Genomic DNA, 14,603 nt, shown 5'->3' with positions numbered 1-14,603 from the left:
AGTCTTATTGGGCCAATTCGGAGCTTGTGCCTCTCCATGAACCGATCTTTATTTTTAAATGAAGGAAAAATAAATGCAGAGATGACAAAGACAATAGAAGTCACGATAGATGCCACATTTCAGATTCCTCCTCCTTCTTGTTGGGAAAATAGTTGATGATTCTAGTTGTAATTTATGTATGTCTTTTTTTTTAATCAATAAATATTTATTAAATATCTACTCTCAGGCATAGTGCTATTTGTCCCTAGAATATAAAGAAGGTGAATATCTAACAGCCCAAGGCCTTGCCAGTTGTTGAAATACGGAAATACTCCTCTACTGGTTGAGAAATATATACTGTCCTGAGCCCTGTCCCCAACCCCTCAATCCCAGTTCCTATTCCTTCTCTCTTGCCTTTCCCTGGCTTCCCAGTGATTCAGCAATTAAGTTGTCAATACAACATTTGGGGTTGGGAAGCTCCTGCAGGACCTGCTGCAGCCCTTTCCCCATTCTAACTGGGTGCTGTCTGTGAAGTCCTGACTGAGCAGCCACAGGCTCTGATTCGGAGGTCTTAGAGTCTCATCAATGAGTTGCACTAATTCCTGAGTGCTGTAACAGAGGCACACAGGGGGAAGTCCTCATTCATCTGGGGAGGACATTCATTTGGGGTTATCCTAAGAGGATTCCATGGGGTGGGCTGGGACAGTGGCATTCCAGGCAGGGAAGTAGCATGTATGAAGGCTTGGTGGCAGCCGAGGGCATGGGCTTAGGGGCTTGAAGGGCCACTGAATGATTTCAGTTCACACAGTTCCTGGCAAATACTAGATGCCTCTTGATATAGCCCCGGACTGTGAGCAAAGACATTGGGCCCCAGCATGCTCTGCAGGTAAAGGCTAAGGTGACCAGGTGTTGGCGGGACAGTCCTGATTTATAACAATTTTCCCCGCGTCCCACGGCGTTTTTAAAAAGTCCCGATTTTTTGAAAGATTGGAAACATTGGAAATATTCTTTCCAAAAATCGGGACTTTTTAAAATGCTGCGGGATGCTGGAAAAATTGTTAGAAATCAGGACTGTCCCGCCAACACCTGGACAATCTGGTCACCTTAGTAAAGGCCAATTCAAGCCTCTGCAGGCAGCACCGAGCAGGGAGGGGCTTCAAAACTCTGGAGGTAGAGGCAGGGCAACTGAACCCTTTGGAGGAGGTGGGAGGACTGGTGTATACAAGTTTCAGGACCTTTCCTTTTCACTCCCACCTGTTGTCGTGGAGAGAAACCCCCTAATTGGGTCTGGAGCAATGGCCTTGGTTCAGCTGGTGGGTGCCCCTCTTCTCTCGCCTCCCACACCTTCCCGTGAGCTCTGACTCACCACTCTGTGCGCTCGGTTTAAACAGTTCTTTAGGAGTCGTAAACAAATAATACAAAACCATGTATAATAATCTGTACAAATTAAAGAATAATAAAATAATATAATGAAAAATAGTTTTAAGACACAAAACATTACCAGTAATTTTCCAACCACTATTCTGAATTTTGAGATAATCATTTTTTATTTATTTCAATAGTTTTGATATATACATATGTACACCTAAATAACACATTGTTTAGCTTTGACAGTGTTTTATCTTTATATAAAAGGGATCATACTGTATGTACATTCTGCTGTAACTTGCTTTTATTCATTCTATATTCTGTTTTGGTGGTTCAGCCATGTTAATGCATACAGCTGTATTCACAGCTCTAGTGTCATGCTGTATAGAGGTGCCAGTTTTTTCTCTGTCCTACTGCTAATGGACCTAGGGGTTGTTTTCACTTTTTTTTCTTTGCCCAACACTATTGTTGAGTTTCTTTGTAAATGGCCTGGGGCACATGTCCTACAGTTTCCCCTGGGCATATATGTAGAAGCAAAATCCATTGTTACTGTCTAATGTCAAGTTATTTTCCAAAATGGTTGTACCCATTCATACACACACTGCAGTGCATGAGAATTTCTTTTCCACATCACTGCCATCATGGGTATTATCAGAATTTTACATTCTGGCTCCTTGTCCTTTCGTTTCTGTTTATTTGCCCCAAAATATTCTGCCAAAACTATACCAGGGCTTCCTCCCTCCCACTCATCATCCCTTCCTGTCTTCACCTGGTCCTTCTCAGGACCCCAAGATTCACCTAACAAAGGTGAATCCCTCCTGGTGGGACCCACTCACTCTATGCATTTTGAGGTCAAACATTGCTATTTTCTTTAAATGGGCGAATATTGCAATTTTTACCAAAATCCAAGTGGCAGGAAAAAACTAACTTCATTCTTTTTTCCTTCCTTCCTTCCTTCCTTTCTCCCTTCCTTCCTTCCTTCTTCCTTCTTCATCTCTCTTTCCTCCTCCTCTTCCTTTCTTCCTTGTTTTCTTTACTTTCTCTCTCTCTTTTTTTTCTTCCCTTCTTTCCTTCCTTCTTTTTTTCTTTCCCTCCACAAATTATTTCTTGTTTGGATCATAAATCAGGCTTATGAAAACAATGGTTTAATATACTGTTGAAAGTTACATGTCTTAAAATGCAGACATCAATCTTGGTTCTTACAACACAAATCTACCAACTTCCCTAGAGACTTTTCCAAAACTATTTTGTATATAATTCCCTTCATTTGTAATCAGAAATGAACATTTCAGCTAAACTGTTTATTAAACTGAGTTATAATGTATAATGATATAATATTTTTTTAAATCTTTCCAACAATAAGCATGCTGCCTTTTCCCTTCAATCCAGAATGTCTGGTAGCACGACAGAGAGTTTCACATGAAAGATTCCCTACTAAGCAGGTAGCATTTGGGTAGATTCTTTATTTAGCATTATTCACTCAAGAAATCTTTATGGAATGCCTACGATGTCTCAGGCACAGTGTTCGGTACTGAAGGTGTAGAGATGACTCACACCTGATATCATGATTAAATGAATGATTGTAATTTCTAATTCCACGTATTCTGAGTGAGGACACCTAACCCAGCTCAGTGTGAGGGGAGTTAGAGGCATGTGAAATGGGGAAGCTCCACAAGACTTCCTAGAGAACATGTCTGAGCTGAGTTGTGAAGGCTGACTGAAATCTACCAACTTCTCTAGAGACTTTTGCAAAACTATTTTGTATATAATTCCCTTCATTTGTAATCAGAAATGAAAATTTCAGCTAAACTGTTTATTAAAGAAGGGAGTGGAGTAGGAGAGAACAAGGTGTGTCAGGAAATGCTGTAGCATGGGCAAAGGCAGAGGTGAAATGGCACAGACAGCTGGGCCTGTCTGGAAAATTTGTGTGACTGGACATGCGTTGCAAGAGCTGTGGCAGGGGAACTAGAATGAGGGCTGAGAAAGATGTGTTTTGCAGGGATGTGTACGTGCACCCTGAGACTGTCACCGAAAGACTTAAACAGAGAAATGGCATGATCATGGCTTCCCTTTAGAAACCTCATTTGGTGCCCCTGCAGAGATGTGGAGGAGGATGGGTAGGACTGCTGTGGACACCCAGGCACAATATGGAAGTGCCTGGACACTTCAAAAATAAGCAACGAGGGGGGTTCTGGTCAAGATGACGGCATAAATAAATGCGGTACTTGAGTCCTCTTACAACCACATCAAAATCACAACTAATGAACAGCTTTGGACCACGCTCTATCCACTGAGTCAAATCAACTAGAGCAAGTTTTTAATATATAGTAGTAAAAACAATGTTTAGCATATAGTTAGTGATTTATAATAGCCATCATCACCACCACCACCACTCAAGAGATTTTTACCTAAAGAATGCACAATGAGACCCAGCCAGTTTGGCTCGCACAGTAACAAAGGTAGACAACATAAATTCTAGTTGCAAAGAGAGACTTGGTGTGGGAAGGCTGGTGGCCAAGTTGAAGGTGGGCTTATGGCAGGTGGGGATGTGGAAGCCCCCAAAGCAGTCTGTCAGAAACTGCACTAGCTAATGGCCGGCCCAATGGCCATCCCACGGGGGCACCGAGCAGGGACTGAGATGAGGGTGTGGTTGCAGGTCTAGGATGAATGAGCAGCTTCTTTCTATTGGCTTTTACATTTTAGGAAAAGTCTTGTTGAGATTATCTACATATCATAAAATTCACTAACTTAAATTGTACAAGTCAACAGTTTTTGTATATGCAACTACCACCATCATCAATTTTAGAGCATTTTCATCCCCCTCAAGAGAAACTGCACACCCATTCCTTATTTTCCCTCCAAACTTCTCAGCCTCAGCAAATTTCTATCTCTATAAGTTGTCTACCTGGAAACTTCATTATGTGGTCTTTTGTGGCTGACTTCTTTTATTTGGCATAAGGTTTTCAAGGTTTATCCCACTTATAACATGTGTCAGTACTGCATTCCTTTTATTGCTGAATAACATCCCATTGCATGGATGGACCGCATTTTATTTATCCACTCATCAATTGATGGACATTGGGTTGTTACTACTTTTGGCTACTTTGAATTCCTATTGTGAACATTTATGTGTATGTTTTTTGCATTTATAGTTTACAGTAGAGGCCTGGTGCATGAAAATTCATGCACTGGAGGGGGGTCCCTCAGCCTGGCCTGTTCCCTCTCACCATCCAGGAACCCTGAGGAGTGGGAGTTGGCCCGGTGATCAGGGGACCCATCACACCTCTGCTGTTGCTACTGCCAGCAGTGCAAGTCTTGGCCGGCTCTGGTTACCTAAGCCTCAGGCCAGCCCTGGATAGCTGCAGGGCTGAGGAGATTAGGCATCGCCATCTTGTGGCCGTGGGTGTCACCATCTTTGAGAGTGGGCAGTCAATTAGCATATTCCCTCCTTATTGGCTGTGGTGCCACCATCTTTGCGATAAGGTGAAGGGAGAGCACAAATTCAGCAGAAGGGAAATTCAGAAGGATATATTTCACTTTGTATCTAGAATTGATTTAGACAGAATGGCCAGAAGTTGCGGGATTTACATTTAATGCCATTAAGTTTGCTTTCTTACGTTGAGGCTGCGTTGTTGGGCAGAGCCTCCCTGAGGCCTGGATGGCATCAGTACATTTCCACAAGGCCATGGAGTGGAGTCGTGTATATTCATCAGTCACATGTTCATTGTCCGGGTTTGGTGCTTTAAATTTTCCATGTGGACATTTGCCAGCTACCTATAAACAGCCTTGGTGGCTTAAGCTCTAGTGAGATGAATTGTGACAGCTTCTGTAAATAACAGAAAGCTGCATTCCAGTTTCCGTCCAACGTCTCAGATCAAACCCTGGTGCAGAGGACGTCCAGCTCTCTCTCCTGGGAGCTGAGGTGGTGCTTTATAACTGGGCAAACCTAACCATCGAAGCTGGTTAAATTTTGTCATCTCTTTGTATCTTAGAAAGCTCCATAGGTAAAGTACAATCTCCCCCTTTCTATATACACAAGGAAGCAAGAACATGCTTATGTGAGGTGCTGAAGTTTTATCTTTCCATTCCCATGGTCCTGGAAAGACTTGTGTGAGTCTATTATGCCCTGTGGTTTCTCCCGCAGAGTCTACCTGGCACCAAGTAAGTGGTTAGAGCAAACCCAGGCAGCTGGCCAGTGTTCTCTCCACGAGTCATCAGCTGACCCTCCTTTGCTACAGGCTGACTCCCCTGGCCAGCCGGTTCACGTTTGTGCAGACAGAGCTGACAGGAAGTCACCGAGTGCTTCCTGGGTTCCCCCTCACTTCCCTGTTTCTACTCTGCACCTGGTCCCACAGGCAGGGCAACCAGGCTGCTCTCTCAGCAAATGGGACCGTGATGCTGGGCAGACCAGAGGCCACGTTCACACTGCAAACAGAGAAGGTTCCCTCCACTCCCTTCAAAGCCAGTATATTTTAGTCTCTGGAACTTTCACATCGTTAATTTAAAAATTTACCAAAGGATGCTTTTCCTTAACTGGAGAGACTGTGTCTGATTTTAGAAAGTGTGGGAATAACCAAGGTCAGAATGGGATGTCCAAATGGAGCCGAATGCCCTCACTGCCCCGGGCCACGGGGGAATGAGAACTCTTACCCTAGGCCTGGGAGGGCAAGATTGATGAGAGCAGTTGCCCAGCTGGAACAGCAGGTCCTGTCTGCACTGCACCAGTACGGGCTCTGAATGGGGGCCCGAGAACCAGCTGTGACTGGCTTAGGACGAGGGTTTAAGAAGAAGACTATAATGTTGACCTTCAGAAGGATATATGAAGCCAGCTCAGATAATGAATTCACATTTCTCAGCTCACTGAGGGAAATATGCTTTTTCCTCATGCTGGGTCGCATGTCCCAAACTCAAAGTTGATTTGAAGGAACAGCAGCATTTCATGAGAACATTCTGACAAGGATGACTTGAACTAATCAAAAAAAACTTGTTTTTTATTTCAGCCCCTATGTGGGTTGAACTTACATTTTAAAATTGCTTTGAAATGTATATTCAGATAAAACATCACCGTTAATTCACAATAGCCTGAATTTTTACTGCATGAAAATTTCTGCCATATTTTGTAGTAAAAATGTCTTTGATTTAATATCCTTTTGCTGACCTAGCATTGATCGAGTTACTTATCTTGACCCTGTCTTTTTTTTTTTTAATTTTAGCAGGAAAAGAAAATTATCCAACCCCTAAATCGCAAGGATCTATAATAATGAAAGAGTTTATGTGCTTCACTCTTCATTTATTATTTTTATTTCATTAAAAAATATTTATTGTTGAAAGTATTATATATGTCCCCCGTTTTCCCCATTGACCCTTTCTAGCCCACCCCTGCCCCTGCCCCAGGCCTTCACCACCTTATTGTCTGTGTCCATGGGTTATGCACATATGCATACAAGTTCTTTGGTTGATCTCTTCCCAACCACCCACCCTCCCCATGCCTTCCCTCTGAGGTTTTGCAGTCTGTTCCATGTTTCTATGTCTCTGAATCTATTTTGTTCATCAGTTTATTTTGTTCATTCCACATATGAATGAGATCATGTAATACTTGACTTTCTCTGAGTGGCTTATTTTACTTAACATAATACTCTCCAGGTCCCTCCATGCTGTCGCAAAGGGTAAGAGATCCTTCTTTTTTACTGCTGCATAGTATTCCGTGGTATAAATGTACCACACCTTTTTTAAAAAATATATTTTATTGATTTTTTTTTACAGAGAGGAAGGGAGAGGGATCATCTCTAGAAACATCAATGAGAGAGAAACATAGATCAGCTGCCTCCTGCACACCCCCTACTGGGGAGTGCCCGCAACCAATGTATTGTACATGCCCTTGACCGGAATCGAACCTGGGACCTTTCAGTCCACAGACCAACGCTCTATCCATTGAGCCAAACTGGTTTCGGTATACCACACCTTTTTTATCTACTCATCTACCAATGGGCACTTAGGCTATTTCCAGATCTTAGCTATGGTAAATAACACTTCTATCTACATAGGGGTTCATACCATTCTTTCTGATTGGTGTTTTGGGTTTCTTAGGATATATTCCTAGAAGTGGGATCACTGAGTCAAATGGAAATTCCATATTAATTTTTTGAGGAGACTCCGTACTGTTTTTCACTGTGGCTGCGCCAGTCTCCATTCCCACCAGCAGTTCACTAGGGTTCCATTTTCTCCACAACCTAGCCAGCACTTGTCATTCGTTGATTTGTTGATGGTAACCATTCTGACAAGTGTGAGGTAATACCTCATTGTCATTCTAATTTGCATCTCTCTGATGATCAGTGACTTTGAGAATTTTTTCATATGTCTCTTGGCCATCATCTGTACGGCCACGTTGGAGAAGTGTCTCGTTAGGACCTTTGCCCATTTTTTTAATTGGATTGCTTGTATTCCTTTTGTTAAGTTGTATGAGTTCCTTATATATTTTGGATGTATCAGTGCATCCAAATATGTTCTCCCATGCAGTGGGAAGCCCAAATTTATGGTCAGCATCTAGAGCAAATAAAAGTGTGTCCTGGACAGTAATTAAACGTGGAGCATTTTTCTTGTTTTGGGTCTTTTAGTTTTTGTATAAATTCTTGGACTGATTCATTAATTTCAAAAGCATATACATTTTGTGGCTTCTATGAAACTCGGTATCATGGACTAAGCAGTAAGGAACTTTAAAATATTATTATAAAAATAGCTGTGGATTATTCTCAATTCTAATATTTAAGAATATAACAAGGAATTTCAGTGTTTACCCAAAGCACATTCTTCGAAGAAGCAAAGGCAAAAATTGTGGATGATTGTTGGTCTTGGAGAGACACCCTCAGCTGGAAGTGTTTTCTGGGCATTCCTCCTCCTTGCTGGTTTACATGCTGTCAGACCTCATTCATGTGCTGTACAGGCTGCTTCTACTTCGATGCCAAATATGCCCATGCTATCGAACCTCATTCATGTGCTGTACAGGCTGCTTCTACTTCGATGCCAAATATGTCCATGCTATCGAACCTCATTCGTATACTGTACAGGCTGCTTCTACTTCCATGCCCTATATCACAGGCTTGTGATGCCTACACACACACGCATGCACTGTTCACATGAATTCAGGAATGTGATTATTTAATGTTGTCATAGTATTTAGAACAGAGTAACAAGCAACCATTCAATTTCATTGTGATTTTTTTTTTCTTAAATAGTTGCTTTCTCTTACAGATGCCCAAATGTTCTCACTAAAAAGTCTTATATATTACAATTTCAAACCCCAAAATACTTGAACTTAAGTTGCTTTGCTTTAAAAATGTGTTTCCTATTCCACTGCCAAGTGACCTTTCCGTTCTAATAATTGCTGGTGGGTACGCCGTAAGGACCCCGGCTGGCAGCTGTTGCTGGCGGGCTGTTTCAGGCCAAATATCATTACAGGTCATTTAGCTCCAAGGAAGTCTGATCGAACACAGTGAGCATGTGGTTCCTTCTACCCTCGGTTTTTAAAGGTGCAAAAGCTCCCAGTAGTTTTAGCGTATTCTTATCTTCTCTGAATAAATGCTATGTTTTCCTCAACAAAAATGAAATCAGCCTGCAGGAGGCTTCTCCCCTCCTTCCCTCTAAGGCGACTTTCTTACTGATGCCAGACCCTCCTACTCTCTGGTCCCCAGCCACTGGCCCTGCTGTTTCTAACAAGCCTCCCCTGATTCCACCCCTCACCCCACATTACCTGCAGCTCTGGTGAGTTGTAAGGTGTTTATTTTCTAGTTAATGCATTATTCATATTGATACATATTTTTAAGTGAAGTTAGTTTTAAAGGTACTTTATACTGCATAATTCCACTTATGTGAGCTACCTACAGTAGTCAAATTCAAGGCAGAAAGTGGGAGGGTGGCTGCCAGGTCCGGGGAGGGGAATGGAAAGTTACTGTTTAATGGGAACAGAGTTTCAGTTTTACAAGGTGAAGAACAGCCTGTGGATGGATGGTGGTGAGGGCTGCAAAACAATGTGAATGTACTTAATGCCACTTAAAAATGGTTAAAATGGTAAACTTTTTAATGTACATTTTCTCACAATTGTTTGAAGTGTTTTTAAAATATATAAATAGGGTATGTAGTGTCTCTGCCAATGACAGTGCATCCCTGGTCACATGTACCTTTTCCTGAACCCAGTTCCTTTCATTCCTTTTGAGTCTCCAGTTAAATGCCTTCACTTTCTCACCAAGCACACGGAGGGGGCCTCATTAATTCTGCTGGTTCCCCAGTGTTTGCAGCAGAATTCCAGCCTAAACCACTGGGGCAGGGGCGAGGCTGGGGAGTGGGGGTGGTTTCATCAACGTGCAGCATTAACTACAGTTTGGGAAGGAATTAAACCAAGGACAAGAAGGGAGTCAAGGCCAGGCCAGCAAGAGAGAAACATTACGCCTCCCTGACTCCACCTCTTCATTGATCTCTGCCTCTAATATTGGTCTGAACTTAGTCTAAAATGAGGCTGGTGTTTAATTCCCTGGGTATAAAAATAACTAAATGCCTGTCATGTGAACATTTATTTATGTAAATTGTGTTTTTATTTGACTGTATCATTAAGGACCCATGAGTCTACTATGCTTGGGCAGGGAGCTATAGCTCGGGCAGGGAGCTATAGCTCGGGTAGGGAGCTATAGCTTGGGCAGGGAGCTATAGCTTGGGCATGGAGCTATAGCTCGGGCAGGGAGCTATAGCTTGGGCAGGGAGCTATAGCTTGGGCATGGAGCTATAGCTTGGGCAGGGAGCTATAGCTTGGGCAGGGAGCTATAGCTTGGGCAGGGAGCTACATGAACTACAGGTTACAGCTTGGGCATGAAGCTGCAGCTTGGGCATGGACCTGAAGTTTGGGCATGGAGCTGCAGCTTGGGCAGGGAATTGCCGCTTGGGCATAGCTCCATGGAAAAGGCCAAGCTCTGCTCCAGGTAGAGTCAGCTGGCTCTGCTCACCTGGGCCAAAAGGTCCACTTCCAAGATGGTCCCTTCACCTGCTGGCTCTTATCTGGGAGCTCAACTGGGCTGAATGCTGGGAGCCCTGGCTTTCTCCATGCAGGCCTTTCCACAGCTGTGTGGGCTTTTACAGCCTGGTGGTCAGGTTCTAGGAGGCGCATCCCAAGAGAAGTGGAAGGTGACAGTTTCTCGGGCTTGGCCTTAAGAAACAGTATGGCAGAGTTTCCACTGTGTTCTGGCTAAGAAGTCAGAGAACCCACATTCCAGAGAAGGAGACACAGACTTCACCTCTCCGAGGGAGGATGGCCAAGCGTTTATAGACTGGTTTTAGAACGGCCGCTATGTGTAGTCCCCGAGCTTTCCCAGACTCATCTTTCTCATGAGCCTGTGTGCATTTGGAAGGGAAAGAATGGCACACAGACACCTCACTGCTACCACATCTTTTGATCTGTGATTTGTCTGTCAGTAGCAGGTGGCCATATAAAACTCCTACTTCACTGAGTGTAGTCTATCTGATAGTTTAAATGGTCAGCCACCTCTGAGGGTACCTTCCCTCTACCTGCATGGCGTTTCCTTCAAATGCTACACACCCATAACAGCTTACTGCTAACTTACTGTGCTGCCTGAACCCAGTATCTTGATATCAATTAAAACTTGTCGTGCTCATTGTCAATCACCTGCATTCCCGCCAAAGGAGTCAAACCCTACTTATGATAAGATAACTGCTCATTTACTCTCTAGGGTAGGCATTGAGATTTTTTAATCAGGGAGAAGATTTAATTTTTACTATCTACAATAAGTTCACAAGATGACACTCTCTCAAAAAAATCCTTGATTACTCTTTTGAGAGACACAATGTTAAATTTGGGATAAATGAGAAAATAACATCAGAGTAAGGTAAAAATAAATGTTATATAATTCACTAGAAACTAAAGGGATGTCTGGCCCTCTGCTAGCATTTGTTTAGGGAAGAGACAAGAAAGAAATTTGAATTTATATAAATTATTTTATAATTTTACTTACTATCAGGCAAATTTATGCTCTCTTCAAACAGGCACAAAATGTGTACATGATCATAATATAAGTTTCATTTTGTTTTTTGTTTGTTTTTAAATCCTCACCCGAAGATATGTTTATTAATTTTAGAGAAAGGAGGGGAGAGAGAAACATTGATCAGTTGCTTCCCTGTATACACCCCAATCAGGGATGAAACTTGAAATCTACCGTTTCCCCGAAAATAAAACATCCTCCGAAAATAAGACCTACTTACAGGTTTCCTTCTGAGTGAAATATAAGGCATCCCCCTGAAAATAAGGCCCCCCCCCAGGCTCTGTCTCAAAATGAAAATTAATTTACCGTAAACTGGTCGCTAGGGCCGCCCCGAATGGCATCTAGCAACCAGTGACATTTCGCGGAGTCCTGACATCACTGCTGTGTGGGCGGAGTGGAGGTCTGAGTGAGCGGTGAGCACGGGGGCGGGAGAGAGGAGGAGACTTTCGCAGATGCGTGTAGAACAGGAGGATTAGAGCAGACAGGACGCGGCGAAGATGATGAGTTCTGGTCTGTCTCTGGTGACACTACCTGATGCTCTCGGCCGCCCTCATGATGACTGAAGGTTCTAGTCAGTGGCAGACCCTGCTCCAGCCCAGATCCAGGCCCCAGCAAGCCCAGTGACAGTCCCCAGGCAGGCCCCAGGGGGTAAATGTCTGATAAAGGGGTAGGGGGGATGTCTGGTGAAGGTGTTCAGTGGCACAGGGGTGGGGGGAGGGGGATCACTTAAAATGACACAGGAGGATCAGAGGGGGCAATCAAAATGACACAGGAGGATCAAAAGGGGTTACTAAAATGGTAATCCTCTCTGATTCTCCTGTGCCATTTTGATTCCCCCCTCTGATCCCCTCTGTGTCATTTTAAATGATCCCCCTCCCTCCACCTTGATACCCCAATTCCTTTTTTTTACCTCTAGAAATGAGCGCAAAAAGAAAAAGCTACTCCGTGGAGTACAAGAAAGGAATCATGGAAGACTTTTGGGGCCAAAATCTTACTGCTTTCTGCAAAGAGAAGATGTTGAGTATCCGATTGGTCCGAAAATGGCGAGCAGAGTATGGTAACCTCATTGAACAAGTGGACAAGGGAAATGCTAAAAAGCGCAAGTGTGGATCAGGTCGGCAACCATTATTTTCCGAGCTGGAAGACTTGATCTGTGAATGGGTTGTTGACAGGAGAGCAAAGGCTTTGGTTGTGAATAGGGCTCAGATTCAAGAATTTGCCCTTGCAATGTCACCACAGTTTGACATAGCCCCGAAGACTTCAAAGTATCACAACACTGGCTGGATAATTTCCTTCAGTGAAGTGAACTGTCTTTAAGAAGATCTACAACATTGTTTAGGTTGGAAGATACTCTAGTTATTAAGCGAGCACTTGCATTCAAGTCCTTTATTGATGATGCTGACTTCTCTAAATACAATCTTTCCAACATGATTGCTATGGATGAAACTGCAGTGTTTATGGGCCAATCATCTCAAACAACAATTGAACAGCAGGTGCCTCCTTAGTGTACATTCCCTCCATTGCTTACAAAAGTGCACCTGTTTCCTGTATTTTGGCAATTCGTCTGGATGGCACTAAAATCCCACCTTTAATCATTTCTAAGGGCAAGAAGGAAAAGATTGAACATGTTTTGGGCGTTTTTATTCTTGAAACTGAAAAAGCCTGGGCCACACATGCAGTTATAAGGAAGTGGGTCGATTTAATGCTGCCGCTTGTTATGCGAGGGAACCAAAGAGGTCTGCTAGTCTGGGATGCAGCTAGCACACCAAGCTAAAGACATATTTCTTCACGAAAGAAAAATAGATCAGATAACGATTCCCGCAGGAATGACGGCCTATCTCCAGACTCTTGATATTGCAATAAAGAAGCCATTCAAAGACAATTTGCGCATAGAAATTAATGACTACATTGAAAATAGAATGGAGAGAAATCAGCATGGAAACTTTGTGAAACCTAAACTGCAAGAAGTTGTGACTTGGGTGAAGAATTCATGGGAGAAAATCACTGACAGTTGCATTGCAAATGCACTGCGAGCAGGCTACCTTGACAAGAAGTACTCATTTAAAGACAGTGCTATTGCTAAACATGAGAGATTTGGCCCACTGATTCTGAAAGAAATGGAGTCACAAGAAATTCCCAGGAAATTCAGGAATTGGATTGCTATGATGATGTTCCAGAAGATGATGACATGATTATCATTAAATAAATGAGTAAATTCTTGATACTGTAGGATTCACAGTTTGTCTGGTTTGTGTTGACAACTACCGTACTACCGTACCATATACAGGTAATAAATTTCCTTTATTTTCATTTAACAATAAATGTGTACTGGAAAAATAAGACATCCTCTGAAAATAAGACCTAGCGCATCTTTGGGAGCAAAAATTAATATAAGACACTGTCTTATTTTCGGGGAAACAGGGTAGGTATGTGCCTTGACGGAGAATCGAACCTGCAACCTTTTGGTGTACAGGATGACACTCCAACCAACTGAGCCCCCTGGCCAGGCCTATAAGTCTAATATTTTAAAGGTTCAGGTTGGTTTCTATTCAAAATAGGGAATCATTCTCTTACTTTTTTTTTTTTTTTTAATCTTCACCTGAGGCTATTTTTCCAATGATTCTTAGAGTGAAGAGAGAGGGAAAGACAGGGAGAAATATCGATGTGAGAGAAACACATTGACGATTGCCTCCTGTAGCCATGTCACCGTGAGCAGGACATTTATTCTCTCTCCCTTGTGCATGTTTCGTCATCTGTAAGTGGGAGATCATAGTCCTACCACACAGGGTTAGAGTCATTGCCACCTGGACATGTGTAGCAGGCCAGTACCCAGGAATTATCATACTGGCGTTGACTGCTGTCATTGTTGTAGTTGTTTATTATACATTGAGTCTCTATTCTTCGTTACTAAAGAGGGAGATATATGTTGAACACTACAATGCCCAGGGCCATTTGTGCCTAGCGGCTTTGGGAAGGGTCTGGTTTCCTGTAGAATAAGGCAGTGCATACATACTCTCTGAGGGTCCAAATCTCAGCTCTACCGCATACTATGGAGTGCCCTTTAACCCCTCTGACTCATTTTCCCCACGCACCTCCCGGTCTTCTGATGAAGACATTCCTCAGAGTGCAGTTTGAGGTCACTGTACTAGCCTATCCCGCCTGAGGGCCTATAATTCCATTAAGTTCTGTAGGCAGAAGGAAGCTGCTAAGATTGCT

At 43.0% G+C, this 14,603-nt stretch overlaps 1 protein-coding gene across 1 annotated transcript in view; it reads left to right on the top strand.

Annotated features, from left to right (window-relative positions):
- The window catches only part of CFAP221 (cilia and flagella associated protein 221), a 77,092-nt gene that overhangs the window by 14,287 nt on the left and 48,202 nt on the right, over window positions 1–14,603 (top strand). The gene's annotated exons all lie outside the window — the stretch shown is intronic.

Source organism: Pipistrellus hanaki (genome assembly GCF_964339955.1).
Source record: "Pipistrellus hanaki genome assembly, chromosome: 8".
NCBI lineage: Eukaryota > Metazoa > Chordata > Mammalia > Chiroptera > Vespertilionidae > Pipistrellus > Pipistrellus hanaki.
The sequence above is the reverse complement of the archived record's forward strand: the minus strand, read 5'-3'. Positions and strand labels throughout refer to the sequence as shown.